Raw genomic sequence first — 23,686 nt, 5'->3', positions numbered from 1 at the left:
CCGGCAGGGTGAGCCTGTCGAACTCTCGACTAAAAGGCCACCATCGGCTCGACTGATAAGGCCGCCATCGAAATCGTCATTCAATCTATCAGGAATGACGTATATGAGAAAGCGTCATTCAATATCTCACATCGAATCTGGTATGACACATATCGATGCATTCATTCGTTATATACGTAATTACGCTTTAGCATATCATGCATCTATGGGCATATGTCATTATGCAATCGAGATCTCGAACTAAATGACATATATAAACCTAATTGGTTCATTTCGACCAGTGATTCCAGTCATTCATTATATACGTAATTACGTCATTCGAGATCGGTAGGGACCCCTTTTTTCGAACCTTGTCAATGATCTGACTTAGGCCAACCCTGAAGGTCATGGCTCTTACTGGTACTAACGACTCTTATGATACCGGTTAGAGAGATTGATAAAGCCAACCCTTTAGTCCGCTGCACCGCGGTAGGCGGGGGAATCTAAATAAAGGAAGGCGGTTCCTAGTGAATACGTGATATCCGCTTTAGTTATATATGAGCATGTGGTTTCACAAGAAAAAAGCTCGGCGAAGGCAGAATGACATATCTCGAATGACGTAATTACGTATATAATGAATGCCGACCAAGACAATGAGTAAGTGACTGCTGAAATGGTGGTAGTTAGTTATATATGAGCATGTGGTAGTTTAGGTTCAGTATGGCGTAATGACATATATAATGATAGTGATTTCCTAGCTAGAGAGAGAGAAGAAAGACCAGTCAGTGAGTGACTCCGTCCCTTTGGTCGAGCAATAAATTTCTATCCTCTCTTTGTTCGGAAGCGGGGACTTCTACTGTAGGGGAAAGAAAGGAATAGGCTTAGTAGGGCTCGAACCTACAATATCACCGTTATGAGCGGTACGTTTCAACCAATTAAACTATAAGCCCCTACGATTCTCTCTACATGCAATTCGCTCACTTTTTCCCCCCCACCCCTTAATCAATCGCGGAAATATGAGGGCCTCCATCTATCTATTTTCTTATCTTTCCAGCCAGAAATTGTTCATCCATCTCCATTTCCCATTCATTCATTTCTTTCCTATTTATTCATTTGAAACGAAAATGATTTTTCAGGTTCTCCTTCCACCCGCTTGCTTACTTACGCGACTGACTCTACTTACTCGACTGACTCTACTTACTCTACTTACTCTACTTACTTACTTACTTACGCGACTTACTTACTCGACTTACTTACTGGCTTTCAATACGTGTAGCCTAGCCTGTCTAAGACATTAGTGACTCCTAGCTTTCAATATACCTATGGCCTAGCTTTCAATATGCTACGCCTAGCTTGAAATACGTTACGTATTATTTTATTCCCCCTCAATACTTACATACGCATCCATCTTTGAGGGAGGTGAGGTTGTTTCTGGCTCGCAATAAAGCTAGGGCCCGGCAACTAGTAGTCCGTCCTATCTATCTACCTCTCCAAACACAATATCTTGAGTACCAATTATGGTGACCACATCTGCTGGCATGTGATGTTTGGACATAGAATCGAGTCCTTGTAAATGGGCAGAGCCAGGTGCTCTTATTCTACGACGATAGGGACGATTGCTTCCATTACTGACCAGAAACACACCAAATTCTCCTTTAGGTGCTTCAACTGCGGTATGGGTAGAAGAAGCTGGTACGGAAAAACCTTCTGTATGGGGTTCAAAATGGTGAATTGAGGTAGAGTAGACTGATGATCCCGTAGTCATTCAGGCAGGCCGTTCTTTGGACAAGCTTGCTCCTGCTCCCCCAGACCATCTTTCTCTCTCCAAACCTAACGTGATAGTTTCCCATCATAAGGCTCTCTATCTATAGATTGAGCCATTACCAGTTGGACAAGAAGCTGAACAGTTCCAAAACATCCAAGAATCCATCCAATAAGAAATGCTCCATCGGTTCAAAAACATGCAAGAAGACGTTGACTCCTGTCATTTCCTTCATTGAGTACCAACATTGAGTGGATCACCTCTTTCTTGGCGAGTGATCGCCACCTGGATCACGCCTATCAGCAGCGCCACCTGGGATTGCCTCCTGTATCAGCTATCGGCAATGAGAAAAGGCGGGTACTGCCGGAAAAGAGTCCTGGATTTAGTACCGGCATTGAAACCTGTCATTTCCTTCATCGAGTACCAACATTGAGTGGATCCCCTCTTGGCATGGAGTACCGGCATCTAGTGCATTGAAACCGGGATCGACTGGATCGACTCTTCTTGGATCGAGTGGATATCAACACCTGGAAATGATAGGGAAACGATCTGTAAAGGGTACATTTCACTAAAAAGAAAATATATGAAATTGGTCCAGCACTAACAACAGCACTACTTATTAAACCAGCAGCATCCTACGCAGCTTCTGTCAATTCAGCAAGTTCTTCTGTTGGTTCAGCATAAGTACCACCAGCAGCACTTGAAGCAGTGGCTTATTCTGTTGATTATGACCTTCGTGATCGAGATGCAGTAGATCCAGCCACAGATCTATCAGTTCCAGTTGTTCTAGTTGTTGATCCGGTTGTTTAAGCCATTTAGTAAGTGGATTAAGCTTTTGACTCTGTTCATTATGCAGTTGCTGAAGCTGTTGATTGAGCCAAAGATCCATAGCCATATCCCGTAGCAGCAGATCCTTTAGCTCGAGCATATCCATATCATACAGTTCCATATCTAGTTCCAAAGCTAGTTGTCATTGTTCCAATTTCAGTAGAACCAGCAGCTCCAGCACCATCTATAGATACATATCCACCAGCACCAAATACCCTTATTTGGCAGGTAGAGATAGAGATGTGCACCTCGGCGAGATAGCGTAATTACATATATAATAACGGTGATAATACACCCTGCTTTGACTCATTCCCTCCTAATTGATAGCCCAGTGAAAAAGCCCTCTCATTAGCAATCGAGCGTACTAACATACCCTTGCCCCTCCTATTTCTTCTCTGGCGGCCCCCAATAATAGTTGAGCAACTATGGTTCCATCATTTCGGCATCTTCAAGTGGAAAATTTAGGATTGGGAAAGTGGCGTTTGACAATGCTTTTGGTTCAAAGTGGTTGGAAACGATGAGCGTATGGATATGGTAAATTGAAGAGTGGTAAGGTGGCGTGTCAGTAGGCCCCACCTTTTCTCTATTCATCCTTGGCTCTAGTTCTAAGGCTTCTATTTCTTTTTCCTTGTTTCTCTTAGGTCAGGAATGGGCAGCATTCAAAGGCACGTTTGCATGAAGGAATGGCACTAATACGTTGACCAGTTTCTGACTTCTTTATGAACTGAGTAGCTTATTTGATTATGCTTGAGATATTTTTGAGTTACTTGCCTGAGGTGGTGGATGATGGAACAGTTGGCTCGGCGTACCTCTCTTGTTATTATGTAATTACGCGAAAACATCTTTCTTAGTCATTTGCCTGTTACGGAGGAGGGAATCGCAAAACAAAAAAGTGAGACATTCGGTCAAATTCACAAGGTTACATAGCTATCGAAAGCCCTAAAATTTCCCTAATTTGTGCTATTGGGGCGTGGAATAGAAGCAACTATGGGATTTCCTGGGTGTGGAGGAGAACCTTATTCGCTCCAGACATACGCAATGCTTTAGCCGGTACACCAAAGTGTATACCATGATTTGTTTTTTTCCGTCAATAATTGCATACCCTTATTATAATAGTAGGGGCCTGCCCTTAGGTCCAGGCCAATCAACGGCTTAACGGCGGGGTAGAGCAAATGAACGACATGTGACCCGTTGTGACAGACATGGGAAAGCTTAGCATAGCGGGATGTTATGGCTCTTACTACTAGAAGACCATATTCTGCTGATTAACCGATTTCGGAAATGGGTTCTTTATACCCAAGCAGATTGATTCGTCCTGCTTCGTAGCAAGAAGTTTCTATTGCTCGACCAACGTTTGAAGGGAGAAGGGACAAGGTATCCCTCTGTTGGAAATATGAGCGCCAGCGATCGTGCTGAACAGCTAAAAGAGTTGGTAGCAACGGAGTGCTCATTTATCTGGAAAATAATTTGAGTTCGCCAGTCGGATGCCTATAAAGAGCCAGGTCTTGTTGTTCAGCTCTAAACCTCATATGAATCGGGGGGGTTGGCCGAGTCTCTTGTCTACGGATTCAAAAACGAACCATTATTTAGGATGAGTGCTAACACCTAAAATTTAGGATATTTGAGTCAACAGTACTGGGGGGATATTCGAGTCCACCCCAACCCTACTTATAAAGGGGAAGGGCTATCGGTCCAGTGCTTCTCAGATAGTTGGAAATCGGCCCTTTTTCCCTATACAGCAGTGACTACGAAATTGATCGGGTGGGCTTATAAAAAGAAAAAGAAATACCCCCTTATATTCTAATCAGTGCTTTCAATTGATAGACGTTGAACCTATGATTGATGTGTATCTCACTGGATTATTCTATTCACCCTCAAGCAAATGGAGAAGGTCGCTACAACGTTTCAATCGTATCTCCTCTCCTGGCGCGCTTCGGGAAGGAAAAGCCTTCCGAAAAAGGCAGTAGTCTTATGTTTTGGGGCCCTATATGTTACAAGCCGGATGTTATCTCCTCTCCCTCCTGATTAGGGTTGAGCTTTACATTAAAGTGTTGGTCGAGTTGCTCTTGAAAGAAACGTTTGTCGGCTACCCAACTAGGTTTTTTCATTTATGTGATCACCGCTTTCCACCCCAAGAGACTTGAGAGACGAAACCCAATCTAAATACTTGAATGCTTGTGCCATCATCATGGGAATGGGGTGGTGTGGAAATGCTTAGGAGATATGTCACAATTATATATATATAAAGGGGTGAGCTCATTTTTATGGGGTCCAATTGGAGCTGATGATCGAAGCGATCCCACCCAGCTTTTATGTTGCTGATCGAAATAAAGGCTAAAATAGGCTTGGATCGAGATAGGAAAAGCCCGACACGTTTTCATTTGTTTGTTTAAGCGATTGATTCGATCGAATGTCATTAGTTTTCATTTGTTTGTTTAAGCGATCGATTCAAATGTTATTGGTTGGAAGAAGCCGTGCTGGGAACCTCGCATAAATATAGCCCCTAGCTGTAGATTACTCTCTTTCCATGGATTACTTCCTCTCCCGGGCTCTCTATCTCTCCCGGATCAATTCTTTATATAGTGGATCTTGCCTTGGATTGATTGGCCAACATTTATAGCCTTCCCTTGTATCGAATAGAAACCGTTCTACTGGGGAGGCACAAGCCACACGCCTCGCATGCCTTTTCTATCCATAGATTATATCCGGAGTGGAGTTGGACTTCGGGAAGCAGGCATGGTCTGGTTCGGCAGCCACTAAAGGCAGCTTAGGAGATCAAATCCGGTCAATTCATTTCTCCCTCCATCCATGCAATCTGGGCATGTGTTGAAACATTTCCCCCGCTACGCGCCTCAAATCGCTGGTAGACACGCCGCTGATGTACACCCCTCTGAACATTGACGTGAGCAGAATTGGTAGCAGATACCCAGCAGGAATAGACACTCAACGGTCAAGCTTACGGTCCTGCCTTCTTGGCTCAGGCAGCTCTAGTTCTGGCTCAGCAGGCTATGGCTCCCACTACTCGTATGGTTATTCATAAGGTCACACATTTACCAAAGCGAGAAACCAAGGGACCTAAACGCCAAGTGGGGATTGACCCGACTCCCTAAACGACAAGTGCAAGTGGGGGTTGGGTTCAGCGAACCAACAAAAGCAAGCAAGGGGTGGTACAATGATCAAAGATTCAAAGAGTAACTAAATGGTTTCATTTATGAGCGGCTTAGCGGGTTGAGGGAATAGGGGCCAGGTTCACAGAGGATGCGGAAGCAGGCTCGACTAATAAGGAGAGGAAAATCCCCCATCCAGGTAAGGCCAGGTTAATAGAGAGGATGCGTAAGCATGGCTCGATCACCGGGAGAGGATGCGGAAGCAGGCTCGACTGATAAGGAGAGGATGCGTAAGCATGACTTTTTAGTTACTTATTTTAGAGGGGCCACCCAATAAGTAAAATGAATTTACCACCACTTAAAGGAAGGAAGGAAGGCCAGAGTCAGGGCAGTTCATAGGCGTGGATAAGGGCGAGGGAGGTCCATGCTCGAAACCTGTTGAGGGAAATGAAGTATATAAAGAAAACTAAAATCCAGGTCCTGTTAGGATCCATCAAGGAAATTGGGGATACTTTCATGTTCTTCGGCCTGTGTTTTGTGAAGCTCTGTCCAACCCTTCTGCAGTCTTAGGATATTCTCCAATACCTAGGAAATCTAGCGTTGGAAGGGTAGAGTATGGGACCCAAGGAGGTATTAGTTTGGAATCTGGAGAATGTGCATTGACTACCGTGCCCCATCAAGAATAGATATCCTTTTCCAAGGATTGATGACATTTTAGCTGCAACAAGCCAAATTCATCACCAAGCTAGACCTCAAATCAGGTTACCATCAAGTGAGGATCAAAGCGAAAGATGTGTGGAAGAAAACATACAAAACAAGGCAAGGTTTGTATGAGTGGTTAGTAATGCCTTTCGGTTTATGCAATGCACCTTCCACTTTCATGATATTATGAGTGATGTGTTACACCCTTTCATTGATTCATTTGTCATTGTATATCTAGATGACATAGTAATCTTCAGTAATATGTGGCAAGAGCACCTCACACATGTGACACAGGTACTAGAGACCTTAAGGAAGAATCAAGTCATTGCCAATTTGCAAAAATGTGAGTTTGATAATACTTCCTTGAAATATATTGGACACATGATTGGTGCAGGAGAGCTTAGAGTGGATCCGGAAAATATTAAGGAAGAAGGATCATTTGTTTTTGGAATGCATGCAATGAAGGTAGAGTTTAGTGCTTTTAAGATATGACTAGAATCCCTAGATTCCTCGACTACACCAAGAAGAGCTTCATCGAGAAACTAGGATTCCTCTCCTTATCAGTCGAGCCCCTACCGGTCCTCAATGGAAGGCAAATACATGATGCTATTAGTACAACCCAGGAAACTCTTCATTCTATCAAAACTAGAAAGCTCCAAGCTATGGATAGATATATTTTTTATTAAATGAGGAGAGAAAGATCCATGATTCCATTTAGCGGGAAGTAACGCTTACTAGTTAGCTAAGGGGGAACGCTGACTAGTGCACTAAAGCTTTCAATCACATTGCACACTCAGAAGCAGAGAGACCCATATTATCAGTCGAGTTTGTCATTATATGAGCATGTTCGATAACTTAAAGAGAAGGGATGGGACTCTGATCCCCTCTGATTCCCATCGCTCAGCTTGACCAGTTCGATCGGTTAAACACTCTTTACCAGTTAGAGACCAGCGTTAGCCAGCTTATACAGCTTATACCAATGTTAGCCGGCTTATACAAAAATGAATCATGGTGGTCATATGCATCAGCTGGTACGAATGCCTATATCGAATGCATCAGCGGCTTATACCCTGAATACAGATACTAGCTTCCACCCTTTGCCAAGGCTTCCACCCTGACATACATATAAATGCTTCCAACCTCACGTGGTGTGAGGCTGAAAGCTTAAAGGAGGTAGTGTAAAGCTAATAATAAGTACCTTAAGGCAGGTGGTATGAGCCATAAAGCAGGGTGTAGCAGCTTAAAGCTAGAACGTGGCATGCTAAAGCTTGAACTTGAAGCTTAGAAAGGCTACCTCATCTAAGAAGGCTAGGGAAGGAAGGGAAGCTAAGTAAGACTCACCTACTTACTCACTCATTAAGGAAGCTCAGAAAGGTAGTAAGGTAAGCTAAGAAGGTTTCACTCATTCACTCACATAGGTCAGTAGGGGACTCAAGCTTTCTCCCTCACATAGAAGGCTAGGGAAGTAAGTAAGTAAGAAAGGCTACTCACTCAACTACTCATTCAGAAAGGATAGGTAGGGGACTCAAGCTTCTCCCTCTCATCCATTCAGCTCGATAGCTAGTTGGAGGGGGACGGATGGTTCGATGATCGCTACTGGTTCCAGGTTCGGAAGCAATCAATGGTATGATTCAAGCAGAATAGTTGTGATCCTGGACGAAGTACTTATCGAATCCTTACGGGGCTTTGGTCGAGCAAGCGAGAAACAGGGATTGGGGTGGGTGGGTAAATAGTTAGCAATAGAGAGGCCTTACTAACCTTTCAAGATGCGGACCAGTGGCTTCACACCTTCTTGAAATCACCTTTGCTTTGGATCGCTAACTCAGACCTTTTTCCCTACCTCTCCTAGCTTGCGTTCGAATCTTGCTTATTGAACCTTTCCTTCGACCTTCTCTCTTGGCTGCCTTCCTTCCGATGAATAACTTGACGGCACGGCTTCGTCGCTGCAAACCAGTAACCAACACGGCACAGCGCACCTACACGGGTAGGTCCAACAGTGCACAGTGAACCTGAAGAGCACAGTTTCACCTCCCTGGATTAATCTGCCTACCTCATGAGCGAGATTGATTGACGGCGGCCTACAGAACAAATTTGATTATCTATTTGATGGACACTTTCTTTTTCTCTCTTGCTTCTTACTAGCCTTAGTCCACCAAGCAGCCAATCTTGCCTTGTTGGTCCATCTGACACGTCTCGGATCTGCTGCTGTTGTATCTACTGGATATGCCCCACCTTTCATTAAGCAAATTTACACCTCGATAGGTATGTGTCTGATAGGTCTTGTACTTCATACCCTCCATAATCCACCTTATCTTCCTGAATTTCCCACTCCCGATAGGCCATCCCTTAACTATTTCATTTCCCAGTTTCGATTGCTCAGTTCAATGAGAAATTAAGCATTCGCGACGCCACCTTATATTTTCTAATTGACCATATAAGTAAGGCCAAGGTCAGGAAATACACATGACTAGTTACTCTACCCTGCATACGCCACCCTGGAACTAGCAAATGAACCGGGTACGAGCGCTCTATGAAGGGGTGAGGAAGATATTTGCTCGACCGCCAGGCCGCCATCAATTGATTTAAGCCTCCCAGAGACTGCTTACCTCCAGTCACGAACGAATGACTGTGCCATGAAGTAAGTATGTGCCCAAAGTAAGATCAAACCGGATCAAACTAGCTAGATTGATACCCCTTGATATATAAAAGAAAGAGCACACGAATCGAGACAGAAACGACACAGTACGGATACGACTAACTGCTTACTGCTACGGCTTACTGCTACAGCACTAGATAGGAGTTCAAGCGGACACGTTATGCTAAAGCCATTCAATTCGATCCAGCCCATCTGTTACATCCAGGAAAGAAAGACGTTCACTGAAGTACATATATGATGGCAAGTCTATATACGTGAAAATCCATAGCCCACAGGCCATACCCCAGAGAGGAGTGTGAGTGGTGTAGGTGCATGGATAGAGATATGAATCGGATGCCGCTATCATGTTTGGCCAGAGGCTAGAGAAAAAAAGCTAGGGAATTATAAGGTCTCGAGGGGCTTGCGCTTCCTACTGTAAGGAAAGAGGATCACAGAAATGGTAAAATGATGCAGCGAAGCGATCGATCCACAAAAATGGGTCTTTGACTTCGGTCACATATCAAAATGGGTATGGACTTGACTTAGCGAACTGAAACATCTAAGTAGACATAGGAAGGTCCCGGAGGGGCTTGCGCTTCCTAGTGCAAGGAAAATACCCCAAAAGATCTTGTCTCATACTTCTATTGCTGATATGCCCTAGCACTTGCTTCTATGGACTACTGTCCCCTGCACCTCGTGATGCCATTGTGCTATCAGCCTTACCTCGTGCTACCCATGGGCTGGATCCATAGCAATTCATCAGGTTGTTGATGCTGTTACCGATAAAGATCAACATAAATATAAAGGTTAAGCTTCTCAAGCCAAAGGAAAAGGAAAAAAGAAAAGAAACAGTGAAAGCTAGTGATTTATACTTGGACTGGGACTAACTGGATGCTAGCTGAACCTCGTCTCATCCTTCTTCTATCGCTAGCCGGTTGGCAGGATCTCCAAGCAATTGAATTGGTACGGTTAATGCTGTTACCAAACCAGAACCATTCGAAGCTGGCTAACGAACCTTACAAATGGCCGGAAGTTGCCCAATCCAAATGGTATAAGTGCAAGTGCCCAAACATCGACTGATAAATAGAATATGACTGGTCATAGTGCCGACCCAAGTACGTAAATATAATAGGGCAGTATCTGTAGGTGGGTGGGTAGCAGAGACTAAAAGGAAAGGAAGAAGGTAAGTAGGGCTTTTCCTAGTCAGTGGTTTCAAATTAAGAAATCGCATCCTGCTGATGCTCGGCCGGAATATTCATAGTGGTACTCAGCAGCATCTTAAAGCAAGTGTGATTCCAGGCCTGCCTGAGATAGAACTCTCCCTCCTCGACCTTGGCACCTTCCCCCTGAGACCGAAGGCCTCGCTGCCTTCATTGAACTTCGACCTGGAGACCTGCCTTCTCTAGACCTTGCCGCCTGCCTGAGATCTATTGCTGCATGCCTTCTCTCGAACTTGCCGCCGAACGTTCGAACTGAACATCTGACTGAACACATTGGGACAACCCTCCCTTGCACCCAGAATGAAACAACCCTGGACACCCAGATTTACACAGAGCAAGCACCCGTCACCAGCGAGCACACCTGGAGTTACCAACACGGGACGGGACGGGATAGATTGAGTTCACCCATCGATCCACCGAACGATAGAGATTGGGGAAACCAAGTTTCCACCAGACGGGATAGATTGAGTTCGCCATCACACGATAACCGAGAGAGAGTTACCCAAGTTGCTACCAGAGCATTGAGGGAATAGGGGGATTTCCCTATTCCCTCAATGCTCTGGTAGGGAGACAGATATAGAGAGCATCCTAGCGAACTTAGCGATCAGGCTTGACCCTGATTGTATCTCATGAGGTATTTGATACAATCAGGGTCAGGCCCGGTAGGGACTCAGGCTGAGCGGGTACTTACTTTGGATCGCTAACTCAGGCCCACGGCCTTACTAACCTTTCAAGATGCGGACAAGAGGCTTCACACCTTCTTGAAATCGCCTTTGCTTTGGATCGCTAACTCAGGCCTTTTTCCCTACCTCTCCTAGCTTGTGTTCGAATCCTTCTTATTGAACCTTTCCTTCCACCTTCTCTCTTGGCTGCCTACCTTCCGATGAATAACTTGACGGCACGGCTTTGTTGCTGCAAACCAGTAACCAACACGGCACAGCGCACCTACACGGGTAGGTCCAACAGTGCACAGTGAACCTGAAGAGCACAGTTTCACCTCCCTGGATTACTCTGCCTACCTCACGAGAGAGATTGATTGACGGCGGCCTACAGAACAAATTTGATTATCTATTTGATGGACACTTTCTTTTTCTCTCTTGCTTCTTACTAGCCTTAGTCCACCAAGCAGCCAATCTTGCCTTGTTGGTCCATCTGACACGTCTCGGATCTGCTGCTGTTGTATCTACTGGATATGCCCCACCTTTCATTAAGCAAATTTACACCTCGATAGGTATGTGTCTGATAGGTCTTGTACTTCATACCCTCCATAATCCACCTTATCTTCCTGAATTTCCCACTCCCGATAGGCCATCCCTTAACTATTTCATTTCCCAGTTTCGATTGCTCAGTTCAATGAGAAATTAAGCATTCGCGACGCCACCTTATATTTTCTAATTGACCATATAAGTAAGGCCAAGGTCAGGAAATACACATGACTAGTTACTCTACACTGCATACGCCACCCTGGTGAGGAAGATATTTGCTCGACCGCCAAGGCGCCATCAATTGATTTAAGCCTTCTAGAGACTGCTTACCTCCAGTCACGAATGAATGACTGTGCCATGAAGTAAGTATGTGCCCAAAGTAAGATCAAACCGGATCAAACTAGTTAGATTGATACCCCTTGATATATAAAATAAAGAGCACACGAATCGAGACAGAAATGACACAGTACGGATACGACTAACTGCTTACTGCTACGGCTTACTACTACAGCACTAGATAGGAGTTCAAGCGGACACGTTATGCTAAAGCCATTCAATTCGATCCAGCCCATCTGTTACATCCAGGAAAGAAAGACGTTCACTGAAGTACATATATGATGGCAAGTCTATATACGTGAAAATCCATACCCCACAGGCCATACCCGAGAGAGGAGTGTGAGTGAGGTAGGTGCACGGATAAAGATATGAATCTGATGTCGCTATCACGTTTGGCGTCCCGGAGGGGCTTGCGCTTCCTACTGCAAGGAAAGAGGATCACAGAAATGGTAAAATGATGCAGCGAAGCGATCGATCCACGAAAATGGGTCTTTGACTTCGGTCACAGATCAAAATGGGTATGGACTTGACTTAGCGAACTGAAACATCTAAGTAGACATAGGAAGGTCCCGGAGGGGCTTGCGCTTCCTAGTGCAAGGAAAATACCCCAAAAGATCTTGTCTCATACTTCTATTGCTGATATGCCCTAGCACTTGCTTCTATGGACTGCTGTCCCCCGCACCTCGTGATGCCATTGTGCTATCAGCCTTACCTCGTGCTGCCCATGGGCTGGATCCATAGCAATTCGTCGGGTTGTTGATGCTGTTACCGATAAAGATCAAGATAAATATAAAGGTTAAGCTTCTCAAGCCAAAGGAAAAGGAAAAAGAAAAAGAAACAGTGAAAGAAGCTAGTGATTTATACTTGGACTGGGACTAACTGGACGCTAGCTGAACCTCGTCTCGTCCTTCTTCTATCGCTAGCCGGTTGGCAGGATCTCCAAGCAATTGAATTGGTACGGTTAATGCTGTTACCGAACCAGAACCATTCGAAGCTGGCTAACGAACCTTACAAATGGCCGGAAGTTGCCCAATCCAAATGGTATAAGTGCAAGTGCCCAAACATCGACTGATAAATAGAATATGACTGGTCATAGTGCCGACCCAAGTACGTAAATATAATAGGGCAGTATCTGTAGGTGGGTGGGTAGCAGAGACTAAAAGGAAAGGAAGAAGGTAAGTAGGGCTTTTCCTAGTCAGTGGTTTCAAATTAAGAAATCGCATCCTGCTGATGCTCGGCCGGAATATTCATAGTGGTACTCAGCAGCATCTTAAAGCAAGTGTGATTCCAGGCCTGCCTGAGATAGAACTCTCCCTCCTCGACCTTGGCACCTTCCCCCTGAGACCGAAGGCCTCGCTGCCTTCATTGAACTTCGACCTGGAGACCTGCCTTCTCTAGACCTTGCCGCCTGCCTGAGATCTATTGCTGCATGCCTTCTCTCGAACTTGCCGCCGAACGTTCGAACTGAACATCTGACTGAACACATTGGGACAACCCTCCCTTGCACCCAGAATGAAACAACCCTGGACACCCAGATTTACACAGAGCAAGCACCCGTCACCAGCGAGCACACCTGGAGTTACCAACACGGGACGGGACGGGATAGATTGAGTTCACCCATCGATCCACCGAACGATAGAGATTGGGGAAACCAAGTTTCCACCAGACGGGATAGATTGAGTTCGCCATCACACGATAACCGAGAGAGAGTTACCCAAGTTGCTACCAGAGCATTGAGGGAATAGGGGGATTTCTCTATTCCCTCAATGCTCTGGTAGGGAGACAGATACAGAGAGCATCCTACCGAACTTAGCGATCGGGCTTGACCCTGATTGTATCTCATGAGATATTTGATACAATCAGGGTCAGGCCCGGTAGGGACTCAAGCTGAGCGGGTACTTACTTTGGATCGCTAACTCAGGCCCGTGGCCTTACTAACCTTTCAAGATGCGGACAAGCAGCTTCGCACCTTCTTGAAATCGCCTTTGCTTTGGATCGCTAAGTTGGGCCTTTTTCCCTACCTCTCCTAGCTTGCGTTCGAATCCTGCTTATTGAACCTTTCCTTCGACCTTCTCTCTTGGCTGCCTTCCTTCCGATGAATAACTTGACGGCACGGCTTCGTCGCTGCAAACCAGTAACCAACACGGCACAGCGCACCTACACGGGTAGGTCCAACAGTGCACAGTGAACCTGAAGAGCACAGTTTCACCTCCCTGGATTACTCTGCCTACCTCACGAGAGAGATTGATTGACGGCGGCCTACAGAACAAATTTGATTATCTATTTGATGGACACTTTCTTTTTCTCTCTTGCTTCTTACTAGCCTTAGTCCACCAAGCAGCCAATCTTGCCTTGTTGGTCCATCTGACACGTCTCGGATCTGCTGCTGTTGTATCTACTGGATATGCCCCACCTTTCATTAAGCAAATTTACACCTCGATAGGTATGTGTCTGATAGGTCTTGTACTTCATACCCTCCATAATCCACCTTATCTTCCTGAATTTCCCACTCCCGATAGGCCATCCCTTAACTATTTCATTTCCCAGTTTCGATTGCTCAGTTCAATGAGAAATTAAGCATTCGCGACGCCACCTTATATTTTCTAATTGACCATATAAGTAAGGCCAAGGTCAGGAAATACACATGACTAGTTACTCTACCCTGCATACGCCACCCTGGAACTAGCAAATGAACCGGGTACGAGCGCTCTATGAAGGGGTGAGGAAGATATTTGCTCGACCGCCAGGCCGCCATCAATTGATTTAAGCCTCCCAGAGACTGCTTACCTCCAGTCACGAACGAATGACTGTGCCATGAAGTAAGTATGTGCCCAAAGTAAGATCAAACCGGATCAAACTAGCTAGATTGATACCCCTTGATATATAAAAGAAAGAGCACACGAATCGAGACAGAAACGACACAGTACGGATACGACTAACTGCTTACTGCTACGGCTTACTGCTACAGCACTAGATAGGAGTTCAAGCGGACACGTTATGCTAAAGCCATTCAATTCGATCCAGCCCATCTGTTACATCCAGGAAAGAAAGACGTTCACTGAAGTACATATATGATGGCAAGTCTATATACGTGAAAATCCATACCCCACAGGCCATACCCGAGAGAGGAGTGTGAGTGAGGTAGGTGCACGGATAGAGATATGAATCTGATGCCGCTATCACGCCAGAGGCTAGAGAAAAAAAGCTAGGGAATTATAAGGTCCCGGAGGGGCTTGCGCTTCCTAGTGCAAGGAAAGAGGATCACAGAAATGGTAAAATGATGCAGCGAAGCGATCGATCCACGAAAATGGGTCTTTGACTTCGGTCACAGATCAAAATGGGTATGGACTTGACTTAGCGAACTGAAACATCTAAGTAGACATAGGAAGGTCCCGGAGGGGCTTGCGCTTCCTAGTGCAAGGAAAATACCCCAAAAGATCTTGTCTCATACTTCTATTGCTGATATGCCCTAGCACTTGCTTCTATGGACTGCTGTCCCCCGCACCTCGTGATGCCATTGTGCTATCAGCCTTACCTCGTGCTGCCCATGGGCTGGATCCATAGCAATTCGTCGGGTTGTTGATGCTGTTACCGATAAAGATCAAGATAAATATAAAGGTTAAGCTTCTCAAGCCAAAGGAAAAGGAAAAAGAAAAAGAAACAGTGAAAGAAGCTAGTGATTTATCATGTGCAAAACCCATGCACAAAACCATAGGTAGGTCTGCCCACCTAATATAGGGTCCAAAAAAAAACCAGCTGCACTTCCCCAGACCCTGTGCAGGGAGTCTATCACCATCAAACCCCCCGATAGGGGGAGCTATTGCCCCCCGCACGTGCGACTAGTTATGGAAAAAATATAACACACACCCAACATGCTCCCACTCGTTGCTTTCTTTTCCACACAGGGGGTCACAAGAGAGCCTAGTCATTGGCCCATCCCTACAACACCCATTGTTTTTGTTGTCGCTTCAGATCATACCATCACCACAAGTGTTGCAGGAGAGATAGAAATCCCCTAGAGACACCCTCTGGGTTGGTTGTAGACCAGTGCCTAGGACATCTTAAGTAGAGGATTGCATGGAGGATATTCTGTGAGGGGGTTTTACAGCACTCCAATTGTCACGTAAATAAAAAGATACTAAGAGGGGCTTAGTTCAATAGGCCTTCATTAAGGTAGACTCAAGTCAATACATGGATCCAAATGCGAGGGTTATATTGGGGCAATCTCAAAGAGAAATGTCTTCTTCTGGTGGCCGACACACAACAAGGAGACAGCTTAATACTGAAGTTGTAGTAATGGTGGAGAGAAGGAGAGGAGGGAGGGAAATAGGTGCATAGGGTTGTAACAAATAGAATACTCAGCAGTAATGTTCCAGTAGAAATATGGAAGAGGAAGGAGGTGGATTTATAGAAACAGTTGAGTGCTAATTAAGGTTTCAGGCCAACTATAACATGGGTATCATTCTTTTCCACTACAATCACTAATTTGTATAAAATAACTTCTAAACTAGATTGCAATAAGGAATTTCTATATTAATTACATAAAAGGAAATTGCAGAAGAAATATTAGATGAAAAACGTATAACTCTGAAATGATTACTTGTGTGCACAGTTAACCCAAAAGAACTCTTCTTGTTATCATCTAAGAAATTGACTTGAGCTATGAAGTCTGGAAACATAATGCATATAAAAATTAAAAAAAATTGGTGTTTTCCATTTATGAGTACTTTAGGTTTTAACCCTAAACAGAAATTACCTGCATACAAATTCTAAAAATAGAAAATAAACAATGGCAAGAACATAAAACATAAAATATATATACATAGATATTTTCCCCTGGATCCCAAAACTGGGAGTACCAGATTGATTTTTTATTGTGTTCATTTCAATGTTACAATACATATCTATACATGTCAAAGCATTCATAAACTCTAATCCATTAAGCTTACATTAGAACATAATCATAGTTCCCTTGACCAGATCTACAAAATACCATGGGCAGAAAAGCATCATGCCCAAAAACTTGTGCAAAACCCATGCACAAAACCATAGGTAGGTCTGTCCACCTAATATAGGGTCCCAAAAAAAACCCATTGCGCTTCCCCAGACCCTGTGCAGGGAAGCTACCACCCCCTGAAACCCCCCGATAGGGGGTGCTGTCACCCCCCGCACGTGCGACTAGTTGTGGAAAAAATATAACACACACCCAACATTCTCCCACTTGTTGTTTTCTTTTCCACATAGGGCGTCACAGGAGAGCTTAGTCATTAGTCCATCCCTACAACACCCATTGCTTCTGTTATCTCTTCATATCACACCAACAGCACAAGAACAGGAGAGATAGAAAGCCCCTAGAGACAGCCTCTGGGTTGGTTGTAGACCATTTCCTAGGACATCTTAAGTAGAGGATTTCATGGAGGATATCTGTGAGGGTGTTTTACAGCACTCCAATTGTCACATAAATAAAAAGACACTAAGAGGGGCTTGGTTCAATAGGCCTTAATTAAGGTAGAATCAAGTCAATACATGGATCCAAATGCGAGAGTATATCGGGGCAATCTCAAAGAGAAATTATTCTTCTGGTGGCCGACACACAACAATGAGACAGCTTAATACTGAAGTTGTAGTAATAGTGGATAGAAGGAGAGGAAGGAAAGAAATAGGTGCATAGGGTTGTAACAAACAGAATCCTTAGCAACAATGTTCCAGTAGAAATATGGAAGAGGAAGGAGGTGGAGTGATAGAAACAGTTGAGTGCTAATTAAGGTTTTAGGCCAGCTATAAAACGGGTATCATTCTCTGCCAACAGCTAAAGTAAATCTGAGCTATGGCTGTGTTGTGCCCTACAACAACCCCCCATTTCATATCATTCTTATTTACAAAAATTAACATATGGAATGGGTCCCTTTTAAAATTTTGGCATCAATGCTTGTATGTTCAAAAAAGGCCGGATAATCAAATGAGTTTTCATGTATTTAAGCATTTTTGGGATATTAATGTTTCAAATAATAAATAATCTTTTGTTATTGCGATAAAGCGATCGCAAGATCGCATATCGCAATAACATGAGAGATGCATTCAAATGGCATTTTGGTCTCCGCCGATGCGATATCGCTATCGGCGATCGGCAATGTTACATACACACCAAGTAATGGCACATAATTCATGCCCCGACGCGACGCGATATCGGCGATACCTCATGTGGAACCACTTTATGTTATAAATCCCGACCCGATGCGATATCGCTATCGGCCGTCGGCAGAATTTCATGCACTTCAGTAAGGCACCCGGTTCCTACCGCCGATGCGATGCGATATCGCAATCGGTAACCCCCAAACCACTTTATATGCACCTAGCTCTGTTTCCATGCGCTAGCCCGATGTGATATCGCTTATCGGCTGTCGGCAGGATCTTTTGGTAATAATTGTGCAGCACTTATTCCCAGAAGCGATACGATATCGCTCATCGGTGGTCAGCATTCTTAAAAGCCATTACTTAAAGCTTTAATTTTATATTCATATTCGGTCGACAAAGCGTGAATCCCAAAATGCCGTTAAATGCAAGGGATAAGGTAATGCGTGTGTATTTAAAAGATTTTGCCCCTTCGATTAACGAACACCAGCGCTTAACCGCCAGAATATCTGTTGCACGCTTAAGGGAGTCATTCACCCGGATAACGGTGTAATCATCACATTTAATGGGTAGCAGGCCTCAAATCACCATTAATGCATCTGCAATATCCTCTCAGCGATTGGATCCGCAGCCACTTTTGAAAATTAATCTTAGCACGCTTCAAATGATATATCTATCCCGCTGTGAAGTGTCATTGTTATTATGTTGTTACGATTTCTCTTGCAATTGTGTAGAATTCGTCTTTTGAGAGAAGCCTGAGCATGATGGGGAAAAGATCCAAGAGGACTACGGGCTCTGCTGTTACACCTGTAGCAGGGCAAGCTGCCACAGATAAGAAGAAAGGCCTCATTTCAGACACTACGTGCACTGGTCTCAATAGGACTTCATGGCAGGGCACATATAACCTATTAGAAGCTGAGCAACCTCAAGTGACAGTGACAGTGGCTACTGCGGACTCACTCAAAAAGTCCGATGCAACTCTCAAAGAGTTGGCCGATTCCTTTCTTCACAGAATAGCGGCCAGAGAGCAAGTCCTTCCCTACACTGATGTAGTGCGATGGGCAATCGAGGAAATTCCAATCATTGACAGAACATTCCACACAAGAGACGGACGGATTTTCGGTTCGTTTAAGCCAGAGCACCTAAGGCAAATGTATCATTTGCCTGAGCCAGAGAAAATCTACAACAAAGACTTCGTGGAGAAGTTTGCAGCTGAAAATGAGGTACCATCCGAGCCCATTCGGGATTGGAGGCAGAACCCGGCCAAACACAAGCACGAAAGCTCGGGTAAGTACTCCGTTGATTCTTTGGCTTCTCCCTATTGCTATGCGGGAATTATGATGTGTAGGCTATGGGGATTACATGATTCTGCCAATTTTGATATAGAAATGGTTCCCCTGATGGAGGCCGCTGTTAATAGTATAATCATGGATTGGGCCACCATTCTTTCTGATAAGTTGACTGTAGCTGTTCGGGATTTTAGAGCTAAATCTGTAGTCACCGAAAGGAAAATCCCCCCATTTTATTATAGTGCCTACATTATGGACACATTGTGTTTTAACTCTGAGTTTCCCATCCTCGGTTGGAGATGGACCACCCAAGACCCTTCGCCCATTCATTTGTATCATCAGAAATTGTGGAAGTCCTCTTACAAGGACCATTTGTATCAAATTTGCAATGGTTTTATGGTTCCCATTCATTATTCCATTTTTGATCGGCCCATTCCCAAAATCTCCTATCTGGCTTCCTTCGACTTACCCGCTGTCGCAAGTTGGTTTGGAGAGGAGCATTTTACCTATATTAGAGTTTATGGAAGCCAAGCCAAGCCGCATGTTCTCCCTCTATATGTTCCAGACAAACTGTTAGCCCGAGAGATCTCCTACCAAATTATGGCCGAGAGTGTAACCCAAACTCTCAAGAAAGAGAAGAAGAGGGGCTGGCCCCCTTTTCCCTTGAGGATGGGTGTTTTTACTCTGCATAATCTTCAGCATGCAGAAAAGGAGGCTATAAAGATGCAAGCTTTATCCCTGCCCACTATGCCAGCCAGGCTCTATGATCCAAGGAAGACTGCTTTCATTGCCCTAGAACAGGCCAAACTGACAAAGATTGACCATCAAGAGGATGAGTTTGATGACCTGTTCGCAGCTGCCGATACAATAAGCCAAACCAAACAGCTTGCCAGGATGAAATACAATGATGAGAATTTAACTGAGTTCAATAAACTTAGAGAGAAGAGGTTGCAAACTCTGCCTCTAGATTTATTGTCATTAACCTCAGCGTCCTCCTCAAGTGAGCCTGGTCAGAAACAGACAAGCCAACCTCCTGTTATAACTAAGGAACAAAAGAAACAACAGGAGGAAAGGCAAAAGAAGCAGCAGGTAGAGAAGCAGAGGAATGAGCAAATAGAAAAGCAGCAGAAAGAGCAAAAGGAACAAGAACAGAGAAAGCAGAAGCAGATGGAGGAATAGCAGAAGAAGGAAGAAGAAGAAAAACAAAAGAGAGAACTGGCAGATAGGCAGAAAAAGGAATTAGCGGATAAGCAAAGAAGAGAGCAAGAAGAGAAACAGAGAAAGGAGTTAGAGGAGCAGCAACGGAAAGAGCTGGAGGAGCAAAAGAGGTTGGAACAAGAAAAGGAGCAGAGTAAATCCCAGACGGAGCAACACAAACAGACCTCCATAGATCCTGAATTGCTTAAACAATGGGATCAATTCGATTCCATTATCAGTGGAAAGGAAGGCTCCAAAGACACAGACACCTATAAGACAAGCGACGCACCAGACACCACTTCTTCTCAGGTTCTAAGCGGAACCAGCGGCCCACCCACTTCAAAGGATGTCGAGGTAATCACCAAAGACCCTTCCGATCAGATTGTGCTCCAGGTGGAAGATATTCCTCCCCTGGACGTTTTCTACAGCCCTAGGCACAAAGCAGTTGTTAAGCGCTCAAGCAAGAGATGAAGGCTTGATCAACCTTCCATCTTTCCTGAGCAAACAATCATGGGGAATGTAGTCTGGAAGGAGGAATTGGACCCCTCCGATGATCTGACAAAGCTGTCGCAGTATGCGGGAGCTTATTCTGCAGCAACTATTGATAAAGCATCGGAGGTAAGTCTTTTGTTAAAGACTAAGGACCAGGAGATTTGTGCATTGCAAGCAGAAGTAGCAGAGGCGCGAAACAAGGCAGCACAGTTAGAAGAGCAGTTGCTGACACAACAGCAAGCAAACAATATATTGACCCAGCAACTGCAAACTGAAAAACAGAGGATTGACCAGAGCTCAATCCAGAAGCAGAAAGAATTAACGGAGGCATTGACACAATTGAGAGCGGCAAACGAGCTAATGACGAAGTCAAAGGATGAGCAAATCGCTCAACTGTTAGCACAGCTCGAAGATATCAAAGGCACCAAGAAAGTCGAAGATTTCAGAGCAGAGGCAGCTCAAATAAATAGTGCATTAATATCTCTGGTTAGACTCCTATGCCGACAACTTACCGAGGTTGAGCCATTATGTGAAGTATCTACAGCAGTATGTCAGCAGATAGAAAAAGCCAGAAATGAGCTAGATCAGGCCGAAGAAACCATAGCCTCATATCTTGATTGGCAAGATACTGATGTGGGGAAAGCAGCGAATTTGCCTAGGATCTATGAGCCATTCAAGGACATACTCTTCACGGAATGGAACACTCAGATGATGAAAGCGGAGAGGGCAGCTTCAAGGTGTAAATTGATTACTAGCAATATTGTTGATTTAGTCAACAATACACTCTATTTGGCCAACATGATCTCTCAGTGCACACCTGGAAGCATAACCACGGCGAACATGATTGAACAAACAAGTTATCATGAACTGGAGGAAAAGAGAAAGTTAATCGCTGGAGTAAATACTTTAACCTCCGACGCATATTGGCTCTTTCTAATCAAGCCGCACACCCAAAGGTCGGCTCTTAAGTGTTTAACAGATGCTCTCGGATGCCTAATCCCCGACATTCAGGATGCCACATATGATGCCCAGCTCACGTCGCGTCTCAACACTCCACCGGAAGTAGAGCCAATGCTGGCGATATGTCAGCTGAGTGTTAAAGGCAAAGAGCCCACCGAATGAAGCATTGTTGCCGACTGCCAGATCGCCAAAAAAGATGGAAAATATTTATTGATGCCAATTTAATAGCTTTTCAGTTTTTCTTAGATATTTAGATTAGATTAGTATTTATAGACCCTTTCATTGTTTTGGAAAGGGTCGTAAAATTTTGTAATAGACTTAAAGGCTGAAGTTTGCACTATTGTGCTTCAGCCTATATTCTTTTGTGAAACTCGACCGATAGTCCTTAATTTGATAAGAAGGTTGTTTTATGCAATTGCGCACTATTGTCTCTTGTTTGGAATGCTTTCTGGTTTGAAGGAAGGACTGCGACATAGCGATTAATACATCGGATTGTTAAACAGCTTACATGGTACTTTTATCTGCATCTGTTTTCTTTCCTCTTATATGAATTGCTGTGTTATTATTTTTGCTATTGTTGAATACATGTATGCGCTGTAACAGCAAATCTTCATTTCATTCCACTATTGGATGTTTTGTGATATGCCCTTTCTTTTAATCATGCATGTAGCAATGATATGAATGACAATGTGTAGTAATTCGCTATTATCGCTCTGCATAACTAATTATGCAGAGCAATCTTAAATGGTTTAAACATCTATGCTTTAGTGTTAGAGTCATCTATATGCCTGCCTTAAAGCACAGATTATCAAACGCTACGCTTTGAAAGATTGATAAGTCCCGGGATTAGATTAGAGTTAATATATTTCGCCGATAGTTTTAGTTGTTCGCTTATCACCATCATACATCATAAGTTACTCATCCATCCCACTTTTATCCATTATTGGGAAACTGGTCCCATTACCCCCAGTCGGAGCCACTATTCCAAACGGAAAAGGAGCTGTACTAAGGTCCAGACCGGGTGGTTTCCCCTTTGTTGTGGCAGCGATTTTCGAGGCCTCAACAAAATTGGCGCTAGAAGGAGGGCTTCAACTGTGAATGGCACATAAGTCCAAACCTATAAGCCATTCCAAGAGTATATCCCCCTCTGAATCCCCTCGACCTTCTTATTTGCATACTGGTTCGCCGGTATCCAAACAAGGAGAAGGGGAATCAACTACCACTGCTCAAACCCATCATACCGCAGAACAATTAGCTCTTGAATCACCTGAAGTCCAGTCTCTAATCCATAAACTTCAGAGCTTCTCGATATCACCACATAAATCTGAGGTATCAGAAAGCAGTGCGACTTCGCAATTTAACCTCACTCACCCTCTCACCAGACTTCAGAGCGAAAAACTCGGTATTGAACCCACTGAGTTTCCTTTACCTAAAAGGAAAAAGGCAAAGAAAATTACTGAAGGATCTGATAGTGAAGAGCTTTCATCCACGTCCTCCATTGCATTTTCTCCTCTGCGAGGTCAACCATCCACTCCCCCATTACAAATTGTCGTTCATCAGGGATCAGAAGCCTCAACATCCCAACCTATCCACTCCTCATCTTTAATCCCTTCCCATACATCTGGAATCCCAACAGTAGTCTCAACCACTGTCACTATCATAATGGCAGATCCATGGACTAGACTAGGAGCAGTCAACATGCCTGGACCATTGCATGATCTACCCGATGCTCCCGAAAAATGGCTGCCTAAATTCAATCCAGATGACGGGACCCAGGCTGAAGAACACATCAACAACTTTATGTTAGCAGTTAACCTAAAAGGAGTGACAGAACAAGATGTT

The sequence above is a fragment of the Pinus tabuliformis genome, chromosome 3_1 (assembly GCF_031772625.1).
Source record: "Pinus tabuliformis cultivar Carrire ecotype Pingquan chromosome 3_1, CPIR1, whole genome shotgun sequence".
In the NCBI taxonomy this organism is placed as follows: Eukaryota; Viridiplantae; Streptophyta; class Pinopsida; order Pinales; family Pinaceae; genus Pinus; species Pinus tabuliformis.
The sequence above is the reverse complement of the archived record's forward strand: the minus strand, read 5'-3'. Positions refer to the sequence as shown.